Source organism: Bufo bufo, chromosome 9 (genome assembly GCF_905171765.1).
Source record: "Bufo bufo chromosome 9, aBufBuf1.1, whole genome shotgun sequence".
In the NCBI taxonomy this organism is placed as follows: domain Eukaryota; kingdom Metazoa; phylum Chordata; class Amphibia; order Anura; family Bufonidae; genus Bufo; species Bufo bufo.
Window position 1 is genome coordinate 192,915,881 of NC_053397.1, and position 22,681 is coordinate 192,938,561.

General features: G+C 45.8%; 1 protein-coding gene across 1 annotated transcript in view; it reads right to left on the reverse strand.

The window, feature by feature from the left end:
• The window catches only part of BRINP2 (BMP/retinoic acid inducible neural specific 2), a 331,421-nt gene that overhangs the window by 288,238 nt on the left and 20,502 nt on the right, over positions 1-22,681 (reverse strand).

Consider the following 22,681-nt stretch of genomic DNA (forward strand, 5'->3'; position numbering starts at 1 on the left):
ACCCCCAAAGACACCACCACCACCATAGCCCCTCCACTCAAGTCAGAGGAATTATTTTCCCATCCATTCCCAGACCTTACCGATGTGCAGCCATTCTTGACATCAGATGAGGAAAAGGAGGTAGCAACTTCTGCCACCCAGCGGTCTGACAACAGTACACAGATCAGCCCAAGGAGGGAGGTCCCGCTGTTGCTGCCTACTCCGAGATCTCAAATGGTGGTGAAGGTGACGATGATGACGTGTCGATGGACGTCACGTGGGTGTCCACAAGAGCGGAAGAGGAGGGGAGTTCAGAGGGAGAGATGGAGCAGCAGCGAGGGAGGAGAAGAAGGAGAAGTATTGCATGCAGGCCTGCCTCTTCTTCTCCTCCTTCTACTCCATCCTCCGTCTCCTCCTCGGCTGACTCCTCCTTTTCCACTGCTGACGCCTTTTCCCCTGTGCCCCCAAGCTCCCCAGAACCTATTCGACGTGCCAGGTGAGACGTTGCCATGCTGTACTGCGACTGTTGTGCCTGGAAGCCAAGAGCCACATCGGTCCTGCACTGCATTTAGCTCTGCGGTCACAGGCCGATCAGTGGCTAACCCCGCTCAATTTGACAGTTGGTAAAGTGGTGTACTACAACGGTGCCAATCTGCTGAGTGCGCTCTAACCAGGCAAAATGGCACACGTGCCGTGCATGGCATACGTCCTGAACTTAGTCGTGCAGTGATTTGTTGCCAATTACCCCGAAGTCCAGGACCTCTTGCGGCAGGCCAGGAAAATCTCTGGCCATTTTAGAAGATCTTACACGGCCATGGCTCGCCTTGCTGACGTTCAGCGGTGACACCACTTGCCCGTCAGACGTCTGGTTTGTGACAGACCGACGCGTTGGAACTCCCCCTTGTACGAATGTAGAATGAGTTAACACTCATGATTTATGAGACGTGTTATTAAAAACTAAATGCGTTAAGAATACACCTTCAATTACTTTTCAATGGCTTTTGTCTCAAGATAACGCGATGAGTAAAAAAATTTGAGTTAAGAGCTTGAGTGCTAACCCTGCTACATCTGTATATGCTTAATAGGCTTATCCAGCAGCAACGTGCCGTTAACGACTACCTGTACGAACTCTGCAGCAGGACAGGTTCTGGGGACCTTGGTTTCTTTTCACCGCTCCAGTGGCTGCTCATGCGCGACGCATGCAGACTTCTGCGGCCATTTAATGAGATCACCAAACTGGTTAGTCGCAGCCAGGACACCATCAGTGACATCGTACCTTATGCTTTCTTTCTGGAGCGTTCATTGTGTTGTGTCATTGATCAAGCCGTCGAGGAGCAGGAGCTGGAAGATGAGGAAGTCGCAATGTCGAATGAATTCCCAGGGGGGACTACTTCATCTGAGACAAGTCAGCAGGAGTCTGAAGAGGAGTCAGAGGAGGATGTTGGCTGGGTGTAAGAGGAGGAAGAGGAGCAAGAAGAGCAGGCTTTGAAGGGGACTTTTTGGGGGACTAAACTTTTTGGGGATCTCTGGTGTTGTCCGTGGCTGGGGGTAAGAGGAGGAGGAGCAGCAAGAAGAGCAGGCTTTGAGGGAGACTTTAAACTTTTCGGGGATCCCTGGTGTTGTCCGTGGCTGGGAGGAGGAGACTGAGGACGACATTCTCCTGGGCGATAAGCAGGAGCCAGGGCGCTCCACCGCTTCCAATTTAGTGCAAATGGGGGTGTTTATGCTCCAGTGTTTGAAGAGGGACCCCCGTATAAAAAGCATAAAGGGCAAGGACCAGTACTGGGTGGCAACGTACTTAGACCCCCGGTACAAACTCAAAATGGTTTACATGTTACCAGCACAACAGAGGGCTGGCAGAATGCAGCATTTCCAGGCCTTGCTGCGAGAAATGCGGCATTCTGCTGTTGTGGGCGCTGGCAGAGAAATTTCCACCCACAGAGAAAAAGGTGTGGGTATCAATCCTACCGCTCCTGCAAGAAGAGGGCAGTTTGAAGATGTGTTGGTCACTTCGGATATGAGATCAATTTTGCAGCCAACCCATCGACAGCCGCCTTCCAGATACAGCCTCAGGGAACGCCTAGACCGACAGGTGTCTGACTACATCGGGTTAATGGCCGATGTGGACGCTCTGAGAAGCGAGGAACCCCTGGGCGACTGGGTGTGCAGGCTTGACCTGTGGCCAGAGCTGGCACAATTCTTGGCTTGCCCCTTGTTGAGTGTCCTGTCTGAAAGGACATTCAGCGCAGCAGGGGGAATCGTGACTAATAAGCGTACTCGCCTAGCTCACGACAGTGTGGACTACCTCACATTTCTAAAAATGAATGAGGCATGGATCTCGGAGGAATTCAACACCTTTGACGACCACGTGTTATTGAATTTCATCATGCCAGCCCGCACATATCCTCCACCACACAGAACAAAGAACGGTCCTTGTCTTATGAATATACAGTGGCATAAAGGCCTTTTCTGTCAGGTGAAGGCCTCATTTTTGGAGCCTCTACTCCAGTGGCCTACAGTAAAATTTTTATATAATGACTGCCTAATTGTCCTCCAGCCACATCATCACAAGTTCTTTTCTGTTAGATGAATGCCTAATTTTTGGGGCTTGTACATACCTACAGTAAAATTTTTATCCATTGACCGACTAATGTACCTCCAGCCACATCATCACAAGTTCTTTTCTGTCAGATGAATGCCTAATTTTTGGGGCCTGTACTCCAGTGGCCTACAGTAAAATTTTTATATAGTGACCGCCTAATATACCTCCAGTCACATCATCACAAGTTCTTTTCTGTCAGTTGAATGCCTAATTTTTGGGGCCTGTACTAACCTACAGTAAAATTTTTATCCAGTGACCGCCTAATGTACCTCCAGCCACATAATCACTTGTTCTTTTCTGTCAGGTGAATGCCTAATTTTGGGGGCCTGTACTCCACTGGCCTACAGTAAAATTGTTATCCAGTGACCTCCTAATGTACCTCCAGCCACATCATCACAAGTTCTTTTCTGTCAGGTGAATGCCTAATTTTTGGGGCCTGTATTTCAGTGGCCTACAGTAAAATTTTTATCCAGTGACCGCCTAATGTACCTCCAGCCACAACACCACAAGTTATTTTCTGTCAGGTGAATGCCCAAATTTTGGGGCCTGTACTCCAGTGGCCTACAGTAAAAAAAAATATCCAGGGACCGCCTAATGTACCTCCAGCCACATCATCACAATTTATTTTCTGTCAGGTAAATGCCTACTTTTTTGGGCCTGTACTGGCCTACAGTAAAATTTTTATCCAGTGGCCGCCGAATGTACCTCCAGGCACATAATCACAAGTTCTTTTCTGTCAGGTGAATGCCTAATTTTTGGGGCCTGTACTCCCGTTGCCTAAAATAACAATTTTCTAGGCTCCAGCAGGGCACATTTTTGAGAGTTGTAACACTTATCTGAGTGAGATGAGCAAGCCAATTCTCATCCCAAAAAGATAAGAGTACCAAATATTCCAGTAGTAGGCTTAACTGAGTGAGATATGCAAACTAGTTCTCTTTCCAAAAGTACAAAAGCAGCTGAGTGTCTCAAGAGCAGGGCCGGTGCAACCATATAGGCGAACTTGGCGTTCGCCTAGGGTGCCGGCCTGCTGGGGGCGCCCTGGTGGGCTCCCCCTGACTGGGGCTGCAGCCCTGGACGAGCGTCTCTTGAGCCGCCCCCAGCGCCGTTACAGGGGGGCCAGGAGGTGGAGGTCCTTCTTAAATATGGCAGAGCAGGTATCTGCTTACCCTGATGGCAGGTGCCTGCTCTGCCAGTAAATTACCGGAGGAGAGGAGGCGGGCGGCAAGGGAGGCTGTTCTAGCAGCTCCCCACTCCTCCCTCGTGCTCCCTCTGTGATGCCGGAATATGACGTGCTTATGTCAGTGAGTGAGTGTATGTATGTCTGTCTTTCTGTCAGTAAATGTATGTTTGTCTGTCATTGAGTGTCTGTGTGTGTATGTCAGTGAGTGTGGATGTCTGTTGGTCAGTAAGTGTCTGTGTGTTTGTCAGTGAGTATGTGTATGTCTGCCAGTGAGTGAGTGTCTGTCAGTGAGTTTCTGTGTGTGTGTTTCAGTAGGTAGGTGTCTGTCTGTCAGTGAGTGTTTGTCAGTGAGTGAGTGTGTGTCTGTCTGTCAGTGAGTGTATGTGTGTCTGTCAGTGAGTTTCTGTGTACGTCATTCAGTGAGTGTCTGAGTGCGTGTCTGTCTGTCAGTGAGTGTATGTCTGTCTGTTTGTCAGTGAGTGTATGTATGTATGTCTGTCAGTGAGTGTTTGTCAGTGAGTGAGTGTGTGTCTGTCTGTCAGTGAGTGTATGTGTGTCTGTCAGGGAGTATGTCTGTCAGTGAGTTTCTGTGTACGTCATTCAGTGAGTGTCTGAGTGCGTGTCTGTCTGTCAGTGAGTGTATGTCTGTCTGTTTGTCAGTGAGTGTATGTATGTATGTATGTATGTATGTGTGTCTGTCAGTGAGTTTCTGTGTACGTCATTCAGTGAGTGTCTGAGTGCGTGTCTGTCTGTCAGTGAGTGTATGTCTGTCTGTTTGTCAGTGAGTGTATGTATGTATGTCTGTCAGTGAGTGTTTGTCAGTGAGTGAGTGTGTGTCTGTCTGTCAGTGAGTGTATGTGTGTCTGTCAGGGAGTATGTCTGTCAGTGAGTTTCTGTGTACGTCATTCAGTGAGTGTCTGAGTGCGTGTCTGTCTGTCAGTGAGTGTATGTCTGTCTGTTTGTCAGTGAGTGAGTGTATGTATGTATGTATGTATGTATGTATGTATGTATGTATGTATGTCTGTCTGTCTGTCAGTGAGTGTATGTGTGCACCGGCCCTGCTCAAGAGACAATTGCTCTTGTTAGCTGAGTGGCCTTGGGGGTGTTCTTTCTAATTAGGGATACCACCTAGTATGCATGAGGAGTATTGCAGCTCAGTCAATATTGCTCTGAGTTTCTGCGAAACATATATGTAAGTGTGCATATCTTATATCTGCTGGCATCAGATAGGCTTAGTGTTTTTTTTCTTTTTAGAAAAAAAGTTAATTTGAATACCTTTCCCAGAAATCCAAAGGTATGCAAATTAGCTTTACCTCCAAAAAGAAAAAAAAACTATGCCAGCAGATGTAAGATATGCTAATTTGCATGTATGTGTCCCAGAAATGCAGAGCAGCAATGGCTGGACTACAATATTCCACATGCATACCAAGTGGTCTCCCTAATGAGAAAGAGCACCCACCCAAGTTACTCATCTAACCAGGGCAATCAGTCTTCTTGTCTTTTAGAAAGAAGAACTGAATTTCACATCTCTTTTCCAGTGGAGAAGTATGTGTGGATCTTTCTCATCCTCGGACCAAAATTTCAAGAAATGTGTCCATCTCTAAACTATGCAAGTTGTAGAATCTAACCAAAATGTTAATCAAGGATTTCCTATAAATTCATGTTTTCTCTGTATGAGTTATATAGAAAGAGATTATTTCATTCAATAGGTTAATCAAATGTTAAGATATAATAGATGCAATTCTAGGAAAACTACAATAACACAAGACCTTGAGTGCCAATACAAGACTAACAGTGGAAATAAAAGCACACACAAACACATACCCTCAAAACGCAATAAACATGTTTATACGTGAGACCTTTATGCCACTAGTGATGGACGAACATCGGCTAGGACGATCAAATGTTCGTAAAACGCGCATTTGCGGCGGGCCCCATTCAATTTAATGGCAGGCGATACTGAAAAACCTTCAGGTCATATTTGCAGCCATCAAATACATACTGTATCTAGAAGTGCACAAATAGTCCCACAACATGGACAGTGACATACCATAGGGGGATCAATGGCAAAGATTCCCACAATAAAGGGAAACTCTCAAAAATGTGCCCTGCTGGAGCCTAGAAAAAAATTATTTTAGGCCACGAGAGTACAGGCCCCAATGATTAGGCATTCACCTGACAGAAAAGAACAAGTGATTATGTGGCTGGAGGTACATTAGGCGGTCACTGAATAACAATTTTACTGTAGGCCAGTGGAGTATAGGCCCAAAAAATTAGGCATTTACCTTGCAGAAAAGAACAAGTGATTATGTGGCTGGAGGTACATTAGACGGTCACCGGATAACAATTTTACTGTAGGCCAGTAGAGGCCCCAAAAATTAGTCATTCACCTAACAGAAAAAAACAAGTGATTATGTGGCTGGAGGTACATTAGGCGGTCACTGGATAAAATTTTTACTGTAGGCCAGTGGAGTACAGGCCCCAGAAATTAGGCATTCACTGGACAGAAAAGAACAAGTGATTATGTGGCTGGAGGTACATTAGGCGGTCACTGAATAACAATTTTACTGTAGGCCAGTGGAGTACAGGCCCCCAAAATTAGGCATTCACCTGACAGAAAAGAACAAGTGATTATGTGGCTGGAGGTATTTTAGAAGGTCACCTGATAACAATTTTACTGTAGGCCAGCACAGGCCCCAAAAATTAGGCATTCACCTGACAGAAAAGAACTTGTGATGATGTGGCTGGAGGTACATTAGGGGGTCACTGGATAAAAATTTTACTGTAGGCCACTGGAGTAGAGGCTCCAAAAATTAGGCCTTCACCTGACAGAAAAGGCCTTTATGCCACTGTATATTCATAAGACAAGGACCATTCTTTTTTCTGGGTGGTGGCGGATATGTGGGGGCTGGTATGAGTAAATTCAATAACACGTGGTCGTCACAGGTGTTGAATTCCTCCGAGATCCATGCCTCATTCATTTTTAGAAATGTGAGGTAGTCCACACTGTCGTGAGCTAGGCGAGTGCGCTTATCAGTCACAATCCCCCCTGCTGCGCTGAATGTCCCTTCGGACAGGACACTCGACGAGGGGCAAGCCAAGAGTTCCATGGCAAATTGTGCAGCTCTGGCCACAGGTCAAGCCTGCACACCCAGTAGCCCAGGGGTTCCTCACTTCTCAGAGCGTCCACATTGGCCGTTAACCCGATGTAGTCAGACATCTGTCGGTCTAGGCGTTCCCTGAGGCTGATTCCGGAGGGTGGCTGTCAATGGGTTGGCTGCAAGAATTATCTCATATCCGAAGTGACCAACACAACTTCAAACCGCCCTCTTCTTGCAGGCACGGTAGGATTGTGATGCTGTTAACATGTTCGCCATTTTGGGTTTGTACCGGGGGTCTAAGTACGTTGCCACCCAGTACTGGTCCTTGCCCTTTATGCTTTTTATACATCTTCAAACACTGGAGTATGAAGGCCCCCATTTGCACTAAATTGGAAGCGGTGGATCCCCCTGGCTCCTGCTCATCGCCCAGGAGAATGTCGTCCTCGGTCTCCTACCCCCAGCCACAGACAACACCAGAGATCCCCAAAAAGTTTAGTCCCCCAAAAAGTCCCCTTCAAAGCCTGCTCTTCTTGCTCCTCTTCCTCCTCTTACCCCCAGCCAACATCCTCCTCTGACTCCTCTTCCGACTACTGCTGACTTGCCTCAGATGAAATAGCCCCCCCTGGGAATTCATTCAGCATTGTGACTTCCTCATCTTCCAGCTCCTGCTCCTCGACAGCTTGATCAATGATGCAACGCAATGCACGCTCCAGAAAGAAGGTGTAAGGTAGAATGTCACTGATTGTGACCGGGCTGCGACTAACCAGTTTGGTGATCTTATCAAATGGGCGCAGAAGTCTGCATGCGTCGCGCATGAGCAGCCACTGGTGCGGTGAAAAGAAACCAAGCTCCCCAGAACCTGTCCTGCTGCAGAGTTCAGGTAGTCGTTAACAGCATGTTGCTGCTGGAGCAGAGTATCAAGCATATACAAGGTGGAGTTCCAGCGCGTCGGGCATTCACAAATCAGATGTCTGACGGTCAGAAGGTGTCGATGCTGAACGTCAGCAAGGTCAGCCATTGCTGTGTAAGATCTTCTAAAATGCCCAGAGATTTTCCTGGCCTGCCACAAGACGTCCTGGACCCCGGAGTATTTGGAAACGAATCACTGCACGACTAAGTTTAGAACATGTGCCATGCACGGCACATGTGTAATTTTGCCCTGTTTCAGCATGCTTAGCAGATTGCACCCTTGTCGTACAACACTTTACCATCTGTCAAATTGAGCAGGGTTTGCCACTGATCGGTCTGTGACCGCAAAGCTGAAAGCAGTGCAGTACCGGTGTGGCTCTTGGCTTCCAGGCACAACAGCCGCAGAAGAGCATGGCAACGTCTCACCTGGCATGTCGAATAGGTTCTGGGGAGCTTGGGGGGTGCAGCGGAAGAGGCGTTAGGAGTGGAAATGGAGGAGTCAGCCGAGGAGGAGACGGAGGATGGAGTAGGAGGAGGAGAAGAAGAGGCAGGCCTGCATGCAATCCGTGGCGGTAACACCAAATCCACACAGGTGCCACGGGTTCCATGCTTGACGGCCGTCAGAAGGTTCACTCAGTGGGCAGTAAAAGTTATGTATCTTCCCTGCCCGTGTATGCTAGACCACGTGTCTGTGGTCAGATGTATCTTGGCACTGACACTGTGTGCCAGAAATATATTCACTTGCCGCTGAACGTGGCCATATAGCTCTGGGATGCCCTTCTGGGAGAAATATTTCCAGGAACTTTCCATTGCTATGTGCCAATGGCCACAAATTTTCTAAAGGTCTCAGAGTCCACCAGTTTATATGGCAGTAGTTGGTGGGCTAGAAGTTCCGACAAGTCAGCGGTCAGCCGTTGGGCAAATAAGTTATCCGGTGTCATCAACTTTTTACGCTCGAACATTTGGGCCACGGAATCCTGCCATCTGACAGATGAATATGACGATGGCACGGTGGAAGGTGGAGTGGAGGACAAATGGGAGGAGAGAGGAGAAGAGGCAGGACATGGAAGGCTGGGAGTGTGGCTTTGCGGGTTCTGATGGCGTTGCTCCCACTGGGCTTGGTGATGGGAGGCCAGGTGCCTTCTTAAGGCGGTCATCCCTAGGTGAGTGTTGGGCTTACCGCAACTTATGCGTTGACAGCACAGGCTGCAGATGGCAACACTATTGTCAGCAGCCGACACGTCAAAAAAAGCCCACACTGCGGAGCCATGTGCCGGCGTCCTAGGAGCGCAAGATGATGTGACTGTATGGTGGATGGCTCGCACCAGATACATTTGCAGTCTGCTTTTTGCCTCCTGTGCACTGCGAGTTCTGCCGGCTTCTCCTCCCTATCTGCTGCTCCGTCTCTCCCTCTGAACTCCCCTTCTCTTCCTCTCTTGTTGGCACCCACGTGACGTCCATCGACACGTCATCATCGTCACCTTCACCACCACTGACATTAGAGATCTCGGTGTAGGCAGCAACAGTGGGGACCATCCTCCTTGGGCTGATCTGGGTACTGTCGTCAGACCGCTGGGTGGCGGCCGTTGCTACCTCTTCTTTCTCATTTGATGCCAAGAATGGCTGTGCATCGGTAAGGTCTGGGAATAGATGGGAAAATAATTCCTCTGTCTCGAGTCGAGGGGCTATGTTGGTGGTGGTGTCTTTGGGGGTGCACACAGCAGAGAGTGAGGAGGGTGCAGATACAGAGGATGAGGAGGGTGCAGATACAGAGGATGAGGAGGGAGCAGAAACGGAAGGGTGAGTGAGCCACCCAACAAACTCTGGTGTGTCCTTTGACGTAATCGCACACACCTTCTCCAACTTTCAACTTAGTCTCCGGCCTGGTGCATCTGCCTGACCTCTTCCACCCCTGTGGAACGGCCTGCCTCTTCCTCTGCTGGTCATTTTCAAAATGACCCTGTGCCAAGGTCCCTAAAGAAGAGCAGTATTTGTGGAAGCAGGTATATCGCAGGCCTCAATGAATGTTCGGTGGAAGCAGGTATATCAATCCCCTTAATCAGTATTTTGTGGAAGCAGGTATATCGCACCCCTCAATCTGTATTTTGTGGAAACAGGTATATAGAACCCCTTAATTAATATTTGGTGGAAGCAGTTATATCGCACCCCTCAATCAGTATTTTGTGGAAGCAGGCGTATCGCAGGCCTCAATCAATATTTGGTGGAAGCAGGCATATCGCACCCCTCAATCTGTATTTTGTGGAAGCAGGTATATAGCACCACTTAATCAATATTTGGTGGAAGCAGGTATATTGCATTCCTGGATCAGTATTTTGTGAAAGCAGGTATATAGAACCCCTTAATCAATATTTCGTGGAATCAGGAATTTCGCACCCCTCAATCTGTATTTTGTGGAAGCAGGTATATCAACCCCCTTAATTAATATTTTGCGGAAGCAGGTATATCGCACCCCTCAATTAGTATTTTGTGGAAGCAGGTGTATCGTAGGCCTCAATCAGTATTTGTTGGAAGCAGATATATCGCACCCCTCAATCTGTATTTTGTGGAAGCAAGTGTATCGCAGGCCTCAATCAATATTTGGTGGAAGCAGGTATATCACATCCCTCAATCAGTATTTTGTGGAAACAGGTATATAGAACCCCTTAATCAATATTTGGTGGAATCAGGTGTATCGCACCCCTCAATCAGTATTTTGTGGAAGCAAGTGTATTGCAGGCCTCAATCAATATTTGGTGGAAGCAGGTATATCGCATCCCTCAATCAGTATTTTGTGGAAACAGGTATATAGAACCCCTTAATCAATATTTGTGGAAGCAGGTATATTGCACCCCTCAACCAGTATTTTGTGGAAGCAGGTGTATTGCAGGCCTCAATCAATATTTGTTGGAAGCAGGTATATCGCACCCCTCAATCAGTATTTTATGGAAGCAGGTGTATCGCAGGCCTCAATCAATATTTGGTGGAAGCAGGTATATCAATTCCCTTAATCAGTATTTTGTGGAAGCAGGTATCTCGCACTCCTCAATCAGTATTTTGTGGAAGTAGGTATATAGAACCACTTAATCAATATTTAGTGAAAGCAGGTATATCGCACCCTTCAATCTGTATTTTGTGGAAGCAGGTATATCGGAGGCCTCAATCAATATTTGGTGGAAGCAGGTATATCGCACCCCTCAATCAGTATTATGTGGAAGCAGGAATATCAAACCCCGTAATCAGTATTTTGTGAAAGCAGGTATATTGCACCCCTCAATCATTTATTTTTGGGGCAACAGGTATATCACACCCGTTGCAAATAGTTGTTCCAATAGCGCTTGTTCCTCTATATACATGCGGTATCGCAGCAAAACCGCACACAACTGCTGCACAATACAAATGCACTATAATATACTTTCTATGTTAGAAAGCATATTATAAGTATATCACACTCCTCAGTATATCACACCTATCGATAGTACACCTATACTAGTCCTTAAAGGGACTTTAGTGGCCCTATTAGCTAGCGTTTGGTGTCCCTAACAGTCTGTCCCTGCTCCACAAACCAAAACTCGGAATGTAAAATGGCTGCCAGATCGAGTTCTTTTATAGGGTGGGGCTGAGTCCATCTGCTGAAACCTCTCAATTTGCTGTCCTGTCCCACCTGATGGATGTGTCATGGGTCAAAGTTCGGCACAATGCAAAACAATATGGCGCCGGCGGACGTCGCCATATGTTTGCATGATCGGCGAATCGCGAACGAGCAAGGGTGAACCGCAAGGCCATCTCTACATGCCACATTAACAACAAAGTTAGGAAGGCTCCCAACTAGCAATGTTTGCCATGAATGAATGGCAAATTTTAACGTGTAGCATAAAAATGCCTCTTCCCAGCCATTCACATAAGTTGTATAAATTTCCATGATGGAAATTATAAAAAAGTCTGCAGAACTAAACTTCACTTATAGCATTTGCCTTTCCCAAGTACTAATAGTGCCTTTTGGTACTCAGATACCCCTAGGTCTTACAGTAAGGCTGAGTTGTAAAAATATATGAAGCGCGTATCAACACTTACAGACAAAAATAATCACTGACAGATGAAAGGAATCGAATGATAATGGGAATGGATGAAGGAGATGAAAGGTCAACAATGGAGCAGACAGAAGATGGTAATGGGATTCAGGTAGAAAGCAGTGAATGATGGCAAACAGAAATAAAGATGCAGCAAAAATGACCCTGCTCCGCAAAATAACCCAGCGAGATATCCAAGACAAATCAAAATCAAACAGCAATCAGACAGCAGAATCTTCAAAAAGCACAATTACTATGCTAGCAGCAATGAAAGACATTGGAACTACAGGTCCCATTTTACACTGAAATAATGCCAAGGAAAATGCATAGGGCTTTCGCTATACCCTGCAGAGAGGCACAGAAAGTCAGAAGATTTAAAGGAAGGCAAACCAATCAAAAACTCCTCCCTAAGTTAACCAGGCTAAGTAAGTAAAACGATTCCAAGAAAAATCCAATTAAAGACAATCAATTTACACTCTTAGAGTGCCAATAAAAATACACAGGGCTTTCGCTATACCCAGCAGAGACGCACAGAAAGTCAGAAGGCAAACTAATCAAAACTCCTCCGTAAATTAACCAGGCTAAATAAGTAAAACAAATTCAGGCCTCAAACAATATTAGTGAACAGGCGAGAATGAGGCTGCAAGGAATTCCCTGCTGCACGGGACAAGCAACATGTTAGAAGGTTGGATTTTAATTAGTCCCGTTGAAAAAATAATTCCAAGGTCTACTGGATACCATGTTATGGAGATAGTCTCCTCTAGAAGCATTGCCCCTTGGTAACGATCTCTGTGACACAGCGCCATATGGAGGCACCATATGGCAGCACATTTAGTCCCTACAGTCTGTAGTACAGTTCCATAGGAGCTCCAGGTGCTCCTTCAGGGATATTAGGGTCAGGCTACATCACACAACCAAAAATCATTGTATAGCAGTGCAATCATTGAACCGAATGGGTTTGCAAAGTGATTCGAAAATTTCAGCTAATTGCAAAGATTCAGCAGCGTTGGATTTTTTGCGACTCTGGGGTTGCAGCAACTCGTGAGTCGCTCTGAAACTTCATTCACTTCAAGCTTCACTGCTACACAGCAATCTTGGATTGTGCAATGGGTGTCGCTGCCAAGGTCGCCATGGAGTCCCAGTCTTAAAGGGGTTGTGTCACTTAGGCAAGTGGCATTTATTATGTAAAGAAAGTTAATACAAGCCACTTACTAATGTATTGTGATTGTCCATATTGCCTACTTTGCTGGCTGGATTCATTTTTCCATCCCATTATACACTGCTCGTTTCCATGGTTATGTCCACCCTGCAATCCATCAGCGGTGGTCATGCTTCCACACTCTCCAGCCAGGAAGCAATATGGCGGGTAGCAGCTTGTCACATGAGACATCGAGCGCCTACATCTCCTTGCAGTGTATGGAATTCAGCTCTTATTAACCCCTTTCTGCCCTGAATAGAAAAAAAAAATCCCTCACTCACGGCATCAGAGGTTCCACTATAGTAATATGGTATGTAATGTCTCCCCCCCCACCACCACCACCAATTTCCTTCTCCAGAGATATATCTGTATATTTCTAAGTTCCAGCAAAATCAATAAACATAGATATCATGGGGTATAGGGAGTATATATCAAAGTTCCAGCGTAGAGAAAACCCCTAAAAGTCACAATTTTAATGATATGCCTTAAAAAAGATCCCAATTGGACCTACTATACAAAAAAGAAAAAGTACATACAGGGTATGTGATTGATAAATTGCATCCAGAGACTAGGACGGGAATAGATTATCCCTACGTCTACCCCTATCTTACAACCTCAGCCCAGGGAAGGCTCCTAATGGTGGAGACCCCCTGTCCACGTATCTAGACTGCTATCCCTCAGATGTCCCTAAAAGGGTATATACAGGGATTGGTCTAGAGTGCCCCAGGTATGAGGTGAGGATAATAAAGTACCATTGGTACAAGAATTGGCTGGATGCAAAAGAAAAACAAAAGGTACAGACACACACAAACAATACAAATAGTCAGGGTTGACCATATAGTCATACACCTGGGTTACCTCGGCTTATGGCCAGGTCACATAGTCAAATACAGATAATCGCTCTACATATGATTAATACAGGGGGCTGTTTTAAGGCCAATATACAAGCATTGTGGCACCATTCCAGGCCGGTCACAGACAGACAATATCGCGTGTGGTTATGGTGCCTGGATCAAGCTCCTTGAGACCAGAAAGAAGGTGTGCTCCGCATCAGTTAGAAGGTATGATACACCCCAATAGGACAGCGTTACACCCCAGCAGGAGGTATGATACACCCCAGCAGGACAGCGTTCCTGTTGTCTCACTGTGAGAGAGTCTTAATGAGACCCACAATCGTAGAGGCCTCCCCTCAGTTACTGCTCCCCCTGGTAGGCCTATATCTGTATATTTCTATGAATTTAGAAGTAGGAATGAATGAATGAGCGAATGAATGAAAGGTGTCTGGACCACTTCACCTAATTCTCTATGAGATCACTACACTGACCGGAGGGAAGCTGATGAGCATGCCTGGTCCACCACTGAATGCAGGAGAAGATGGACCAGAATTTCTGCCAATGGATAACAGCAGGAGGCGCCACCAGATGGGCAAATGTAATGTCTATAACCATCTAACAATATCTTCATTGCATGCATATTGCAATAAAACTTCATTGGACATGCATAATTCATTGCAAATTAATACTTAACCCCTTTAAGTTAACACACATGTACCTTATAAGCCGCATCTTTTCGGCGTGGATTTAGGATATGTTTCAGATTTTGGAATGTATTCTAGGTCGAAATCCACATCAACCTCACTTCCTAACGTGGGAAATTTTCCGTCTACACAATTTTTTGTCTGTAGCGGGTTAGAAGAAACCCAATGTTGAACCTCAGATTTCTGCCCTGGATCCCGCATCAGATTTTTCCACTTTACTTTACATTTTAATAAACATCTCATTTACAGACAGTAAAGGGATGTGTACTACTATAAAAGTGCACAAGATTCGATACCTCCTGGCAACACAGTGGAAATTTCGCATAACTTAACCTGCGGCTCAGATTTTTTTAAATCTGCAGCAATGTCAATTTTTTCTGCAGAGCTTCTTTCAATGTGAGGGGTGAGATCCACAGCAAATTGTAGCAAAATCCACCTATACACGTGCTGTAAATCCGCAATGAAATCCACCGCGGGGTTTGCAGTGGAAATTTTTTTACCCCGCGTGCAGGTAGCCTGATAGGTTGATCAGATGTAATGATAACAGAAAATGGTGGATGAGATATGTAGATAAGATATAGGAAAGGGTAATTGAAAGACGGCTGTGACATTGCACAACAGCCTGATGGATAAGAAAGGGAAGACGAGGATCACGGAGATGCGAATGAGATGGATGCTGATAAGGAACGCTATCTCATATCTATAGACATTCTGAAGATGGATGCTGACATCATACAGACACATTGATTGACACAGGAAATGTAGCAGAGCTGAGGTGACACCTTGTAGCATCACATCATCAGTAAACTATTATTACTCCTTATTAGGGCTCATTTGCACGGCCGTAGTCGTTTTTGCGGATCCGCAAAACATGGATACCGGCTGTGTGCATTCCGCATTTTGCAGAACAGAACATCCGCCCCATAATAGAACTGTCCTATCCTTGTCCGTAATATGGACCATAATAGGACATATTCTATCTAGCCTAGACTTCTATTACGAAGGAATGCAGTGCGGAATGCCCCTGACAGGCTTCCGTGGTGCATGCGTCATAGAATTCCGTTATGGTCTGTGATAGCAGATAACCCGAACCCAAACCTGTACGCCGAATTTGAAAACACAAGTTGTTTCAACACTACTTCTAATCCGCCAGAAAAACAGAATTGCATCCATTTTTGTCAGTTGCTCCGAGATCCGTTATTTTAGACGGAGAAAAGGTCCTGCATGCAAAAGAAAGGATCCGAAGAACGGAAAACCAAATGGTGAAGTGAACCCGGCCTGTGATTCAAGCAAGAGGTCTGCATTAAAGGGGTTGTGTCACCTGAGACATTGGGGGGGCAATATCGCTAGGGTATGCCATCAAAGTCAGATAGGTGCGGGTCCCACCTCTGAGACCCCCACCTATCTCTTAAATGGGTGACGGAGAGTGCACAGTACATGTGTGGAGAGCTCTCCATTCATTTCTATGAGAGTTCTGAAAAAAGCCAAGCAAGCGCGAAATTAATGTAGAGCGCACCGCACAAGCGTGGTCACTGCTGCATTCATTTCTACGGGACTGCCGGAAATAGGCGAGCTATTTTTGGAACTCCCATAGAAATAAATGGAGGGCAGTGGCGCATGCGTGGTGTGCTTTGGGGGTCCCGATCTAGAGATAGGTCCTAGAGGTTGGATATTCTCCTATCTGACATTGGAAGGCACATGCTTTTAATATGCCCCCAATGTCTCCGATGACACAACCCCTTTAAAGGGTTTCTACCACCAGAAATACTGTTATGTAGCTGACTGATATAGCGATGCGCTAATGTCAGCACTACATAACAGTATGTTTCTAACATTAGTCCCTGCAGCCGTTTTTGTTAAAAAAGCACTTTTATTATATGCTAATGAGCCTCTAGATGCTATGTGGGCGTAAAATCAGCACCTAGAGGCGCCGTCCACTCACCCATTATCCCGCCCAGGTCCAGTGTTGTGCCCGCCCAGCAAATCTTGATTAATGCCACTGTTCCTTGCATCGTTGGCGAAATCCCGCGCTTGCGCCGTTCACTTCTGTCTTCGGCGCAGGCGCAGTGAGTGAATGATGCGATCCTGGTGCCGGATTCCTCACTGCGCCTGCGCCGACTACGTCACAGTGAGGAAGCCGGCATCAGGAGAACGGCCTTCACTCACTGCGCCTGCGCCTGCGCCCGAAGACAGAAGTGAACGGCGCAGGCGCGGGATTTCGCCAACGATGCAGGGAACAGTGGCATCAATCAAGAGGAGCTGGGCGGGCACAACACTGGACCTGGGCGGGATAAAGCGTGAGTGGACGGAGCCTCTAGGTGCTGATTTTACGCCCACATAGCACCTAGAGGCTCATTAGCATATAACAAAAACGGCTGCAGGGACTAATGTTAGAAACATACTGTGATGTAGGGCTGACATTAGCGCATTGCTATATCAGTCAGCTACGTAACAGTATTTCTGGTGGTAGAAACCCTTTAAAGGGGTATTCTGGTTACATTAGGTTATCCACTCTCCACAAGGCTGGCCAACCTGCGGCTCTCCAGCTGTTGAAAAACTACAACTCCCAGCATGCCCAGACAGCCTACAACTATCAGCCTACAGCAAGGCATGGTGGGAATTGTAGTTTTACAACAGCTGGAGAGCCGCAGGATAGAGGATAACTATTAGATCGGTGGGGGTCCTACCGCTAAGAACAAGGGCCTTGTACCCCCTGCAGCCCTCCTCAAATGAATGGAGCGGCTGGTCAGGCAGGCATGTGGCCGCTCCTTTCATTTCTATGGGAGTTCAGGAGATAGCCAAGTACAGTGCTCAGCTATCTCCGGAATTCCTATAGAAATTAATGGAGCGGCCATGTGCATGCCCGACCAGTGACCACTAACCATCCTTTAACAGACGCCATCCTGGACATGGACCCGTGAAAGAGGCCTAATTTGTGCATTACGTTTGCAAAGTCTGAAATCTGCACTGAAAATCCGCACACACACACACACACACACACCATTGACATGCTGCGAATTTCAAAATCCACGGCGCAGATCAATTTACGCACCACACCGTGTAGATGGGATTTTGAAAATCTCATCTACTTAGCTGGTACTGGATCATTCTGCAGATCTTCCGCACGAAAATCCATGCGCGATACACGCCATGTTCATGTGGCCTGTATGATAACATCCCACAACAGTGCCGCATGACATCCTCAGCTCTGCTGCATCCGTAGGCCGATGGGAGTCCTCAAGCATGAGCTAAGTGGCAGTATGACATGCAACTATACATATATGATTAGGCTGATGTAAGAAGCGCGCTCAGGTCGGTGACAGCATTTTGTACCGTACTGAATAGGAGACAAGTGAGCGGCGAAGGCTTTGTGATAAAAAATGCTGCAGTTTTTTTTTTGGTTTTTTTTTATTAGCTATTTTGATAAAAGTTTAAAGCCTAAAGGCATCAAATCGCTGCTGCTAATGTCACCATGGAAACCTTAATATGATACTGAAAGAAAATAGCCGAGAAAAAAAAAAAAAAGAAAGGCGACATATTTTTCCGTGCCGAGTTCTAAAATGCGATAAAAAAATGGGGGGGGGGGGCGACGGGAGAAGTCACCTTCCGTTTAGTTGCTTTCATATTTATGAAGGATGCATAAAACACATAAAAGAAAGTCGCAGCAAATGCTTCTCTCAAGAAATATTTATTTTCTTAATACGAGTAATGAGAAGCGGAGCGCGCAGAGCGCGCAGAGTGCGAATTGAATAATGCATTGGGGGCTGGAGAAGACGTACTTCTGTAATATTGCTCTGCCTTATACTGTCTTTCATTTCCATTCCCTGTTCGTCGCCTCATCTTTTTTTTATACACCATCATAGACTCTTTTAATTTTGCATCCTCTTGGCCGCTGCATAAGACTCCATGATGTGTGTGTGTGGAAGTAACTGCTGCACCCCCGGGAGTGCCCTTCCTGTCCCTCCTCCGTCACTCTGCTCCCTCTAGAGAGGCACAAGGGCCCTCCTGGCACCAAGGTGGAAAGAATATTGCCTATGCCATCCCCGCCTTCCATCTCTCCATGGCCCTGAGGTGCTATAGCAACAGGTGTAGTAGAATGGATGGCACCAGATGCTCATCATGCCCACTGCTCCGCTGGCACCGCATCCGTTTTTTAGTGGATGCTCCAGTAAGAGGGTACCTGCCATAAACCTTATGGAGCAGAAAAACAGCACATTGTCAGCCTGTTTATTGCTAGAATTAGAATGGATCTCGGGCACGTATCTGATTGCCAGCGTGGACGGATCCAAGGCATGCTTTGACATTTGGCTGCCACCCACCTGTGTGTGTGCAGTGTTCTGTGACTTAAACATCAGTATGCGGGAGGCTGTGACCTCCCCCGCCCCATCAGCGTGGCACTTCAATGCCCCCTGTCTATAGAGTGGGCTGACAACGTTATCGGCGAACGACTGGCAGGCGTCCTCCAGTGATGGATAACACTTCTCGTGCGCGTTGATCTATGGTAATGCGCTTGCTGTGTGTACCGGTCTGGGACTGTGAGCCCCCTTTGTGCGCTGATCTGATTACCAGCTCCCTGTGCGCACCGCGCGCACACACTCGTTTACAGCTGTAGGCTCGCTGTGGGCAGCGTCACTTTGTGACTGTCAAGTTTGCTGGGAATATTCAGGCTAGGAGATTTGTTTGTAAGCGGCTCTGTGATTATGGAGGCCCTTTTATGTAGCGGTGTGTCAGTACCCCTTGATCGGAGAATGATTGGTGGCGATAGGCACTTCGTATAATCACCTCTTCGAGCAATTGTGCAAGATTGAAAATGATTGCTGTTCCTAGACTCCGTTCAGCCAAAACATTAAAACCTAATAATATTGCATACTATGAGCCTAGGAGCCTTGGGCGCCCATGGACCTGTCGTCTGGTCATCAGTGATCCTTCCTTGGACTAGTTTAGCAAGTACTAATGCAGTACCCGAGATCCGGGGGGTATCTCCAATTGATTTATATGTATTGTCTTATGTTATATGTTCTGCTGTTCATTTCAGCAAGAGGAGGTATGGTTGGCAGGAGTAGGGACCCGGACAACCACCCTGTTCCTCCGCTCCTGGTAGGAGTTGACTAGTCTTACTTCCTACCAGGAGGGGGAGTTCTAGTCTAGACAGTGTGGAGGAATGAAGCACATGCCAGAGCTCCTTCTTCAAGAGTCCTAGCAGAACCAAGACTACGTCTTTATTAGGCTAGTTTCATACTAGCAATTACATCATCTGGCAGAAGAACAGCCTGGCTGAGATAATCATATCCAGCATAGATGGACACTACCTTTTCCTGCCAGAGCCTATTGACTATAATGTGACCCGATGGGGATCCTGTCTGTTTCTGGCATTAGTGTCGGGATTCTGACGGACAAAAAAAACTGCTTGCAGTGGTATTTGTCTGGCGGAATCTTGGCACTAATGCCAAGAACTGGCTGATCCCCCTGCCTGGTCCCATTGTGGCCAACAGGGCCTGGTGGTGCTCCAGCGGTTTCCGGCTATGCCCGAAGCAATGATCTCTGTCAGGCTGTTCCTCTGCTGAACCAGCCTGCTGGATGATGTAAGTGCTAGTGTGAAACTCACCTTAGAAGCTAAATCGTGCTAAGAAGTCAGCAGAGTGACCAGCAATCTCAGCTTTATGGACCCTGCTGCAAGTGAGGGAATACAGTTCAGACACCCATCTCCTAAACAACAACCTGACCAGACTAACTCCAAGCCTGTTATAATATAGTGGAGATATGTATCCACAAGAAAGATACATCAGCGAGACAAGATGTCTAAAGGTGCATCAATTGCCATTTACCCTGCCACCATACCTCATCATCTGACGACAGGTACTTTGTACTTAATGTTGCTGGATGTAACAGAAGTTATATTTTGCAAGTAAAGAGAGACTTTGATACTTTTACTTCTGGCCTGATTCTTTAAACAATTCTCCAATGTACTGATCCCTAGGGAGCAATGGACTGAGGAAGTACACAGTAGCACAACATCTCAACGGGGCCGCTACCACTCCTATCCTCTGCACTGGCTCCTCAGAAGCTCGCTGCACTAACAACCATATACAGTGAACACCCCACAAGACCTACCGTTTTGAAGCTGTTCTGACCCAGTCATCTAACCATCAAAATTTGATTCTTGTTAAAGCCACTCAGATCCTCCTTACGCTTGCCCATTTTTTCTGCTTCCAACACATCAAAATCAAGGACTGACTGTTCACTTGCTGCCCAGTATATCCTGTTCCTTGATAGATGTCATCCCTTGACCAGTTAATGAATATTATTCACTTCACCTGTATGTTATGGCTGATCGTTGTACGTAATACAGATGTAATAATGTATGAAATATCAGATGCAGTAGAACATAGTTTGCAAATTGACACTGCTGTGCTATCATACTCTGATATAGGACTGTCTGTCAACCCACTCACTTACTGAGAATTAAATGGCTTCCTTGTCAAGAGTGCTATACCATATGTTCTTTATATAATCCTCACTGCTGAGCGACTGCATATAATAGCATGTCTAAAGATGTAGCAGAGCTGGGTTTGACAGGTGTTCGCGATGAGTTTGTCACTTGCACTACTCATTATGCTCTTCTGTCGTGTTATCTGTAGTGCTATTTAGGACTGCACTTAGCTATTCCATTTCCTTGCTATGTGCAGTCTATATAATCACCTAAGAATTGTTATAAAATAATAGAGTGGGTGGGGGTTGTGTGGCGAGCATGGGCGTTCTTGACTAGCTGCAGAAGGAATATAGGGGCCAGTCTTTTATAGTTACGCCCCTGATAGTACAGATGAGTTTGTCAACTGTATCATGACTTAGGCCTCATGCATGCGACCGTTTTTTTTTTTCCGTTTACGGGACGTTTTTTGCGTTCCGTATACGGTCCATATACGGAACCATTCATTTCAATGGGTCCGCCAAAAAATTGCCCAATTTTTTCTATGTAATTACTGTATACTGTATATGCCATATGGAAAAAGGGAACGGAAAAACGGTAACAAAAAATGAAACAACGGATCGCAAAACACTGAAAAAGCCATACAGTCGTGTGCAATAGGCCTTAATCTGTAAGATGCAGCAGAGTTAAGTTTGTTAGATTAGCAAGGCTGTGGTTTTCAGTTGGCATAATTCGTTGTTAGTGTTGAGAGAGCATGCTCAGCACATCACAGTGTTTGGCCAAATACCTTGTGTGCTGTGCTTGAGTCAGTGTATTTTAATCCAATTTAGCCTCTATTTCTGAAAGGTTTCTGATGGGATTTGAACTCACAACCTTCTACATTAGAGGCAAGGACATTAACCACTCAGCTATAAAGCTGAATGAGAAACTATGTCAGAAAAACCTCATAGTAGCTTGTCATGTAGTAAGTATTCCTATACAGCAGAAGTATCATTTTATATTTCACTGCAGGTTAACATGTAGCTGTATAGCGTAGTGGTTAAGGGTCTTGGCTGTACTATTGAAGGTTGTGTTCAAACCTTTAGTCATAAATATATTTACATATATTATTATATATTTAGAATATATAATGTATTATAATATATGTAAATATATTATTGCTAAAAACATCAGTGGTAGTTTCCCACATATTATGCATTCATATATATCAGAGATATGTATATATATATATATATATATATATATATATATATAAAATACAAAGAGAGAGCAGCAGCACTACTTGCAGATCAAGCCGGGTGCAAAATCCTCTGACCTCTGGCTGTAAGGTTAAATAAGTAGTAGAATTTCCAAAAAAGAGGCAGCACTCCAGGATAAGATGAAAAAACGACCCGCTTTATTCCCCTGTGCAACGTTTCAACTGCTCATTGCAGTCTTTCTCAAGCATAACAATTGGTGTCACAGCATCTACATTTATACCCATGATGCTTAGTGGGTCAATTAACAAACTAATTGATAATAGCATAATTTACAATATATAAATAGTGGAAATGGTGGATTTACATTAAAAAGTTTTTCATGATCATATGTGCATTCATTTATATAACATGTATCAAGATCACAGTCTTTTCATACATAGTGACATCTCACTGGCAGTTTTCAAAATTCACAAATAAACAAA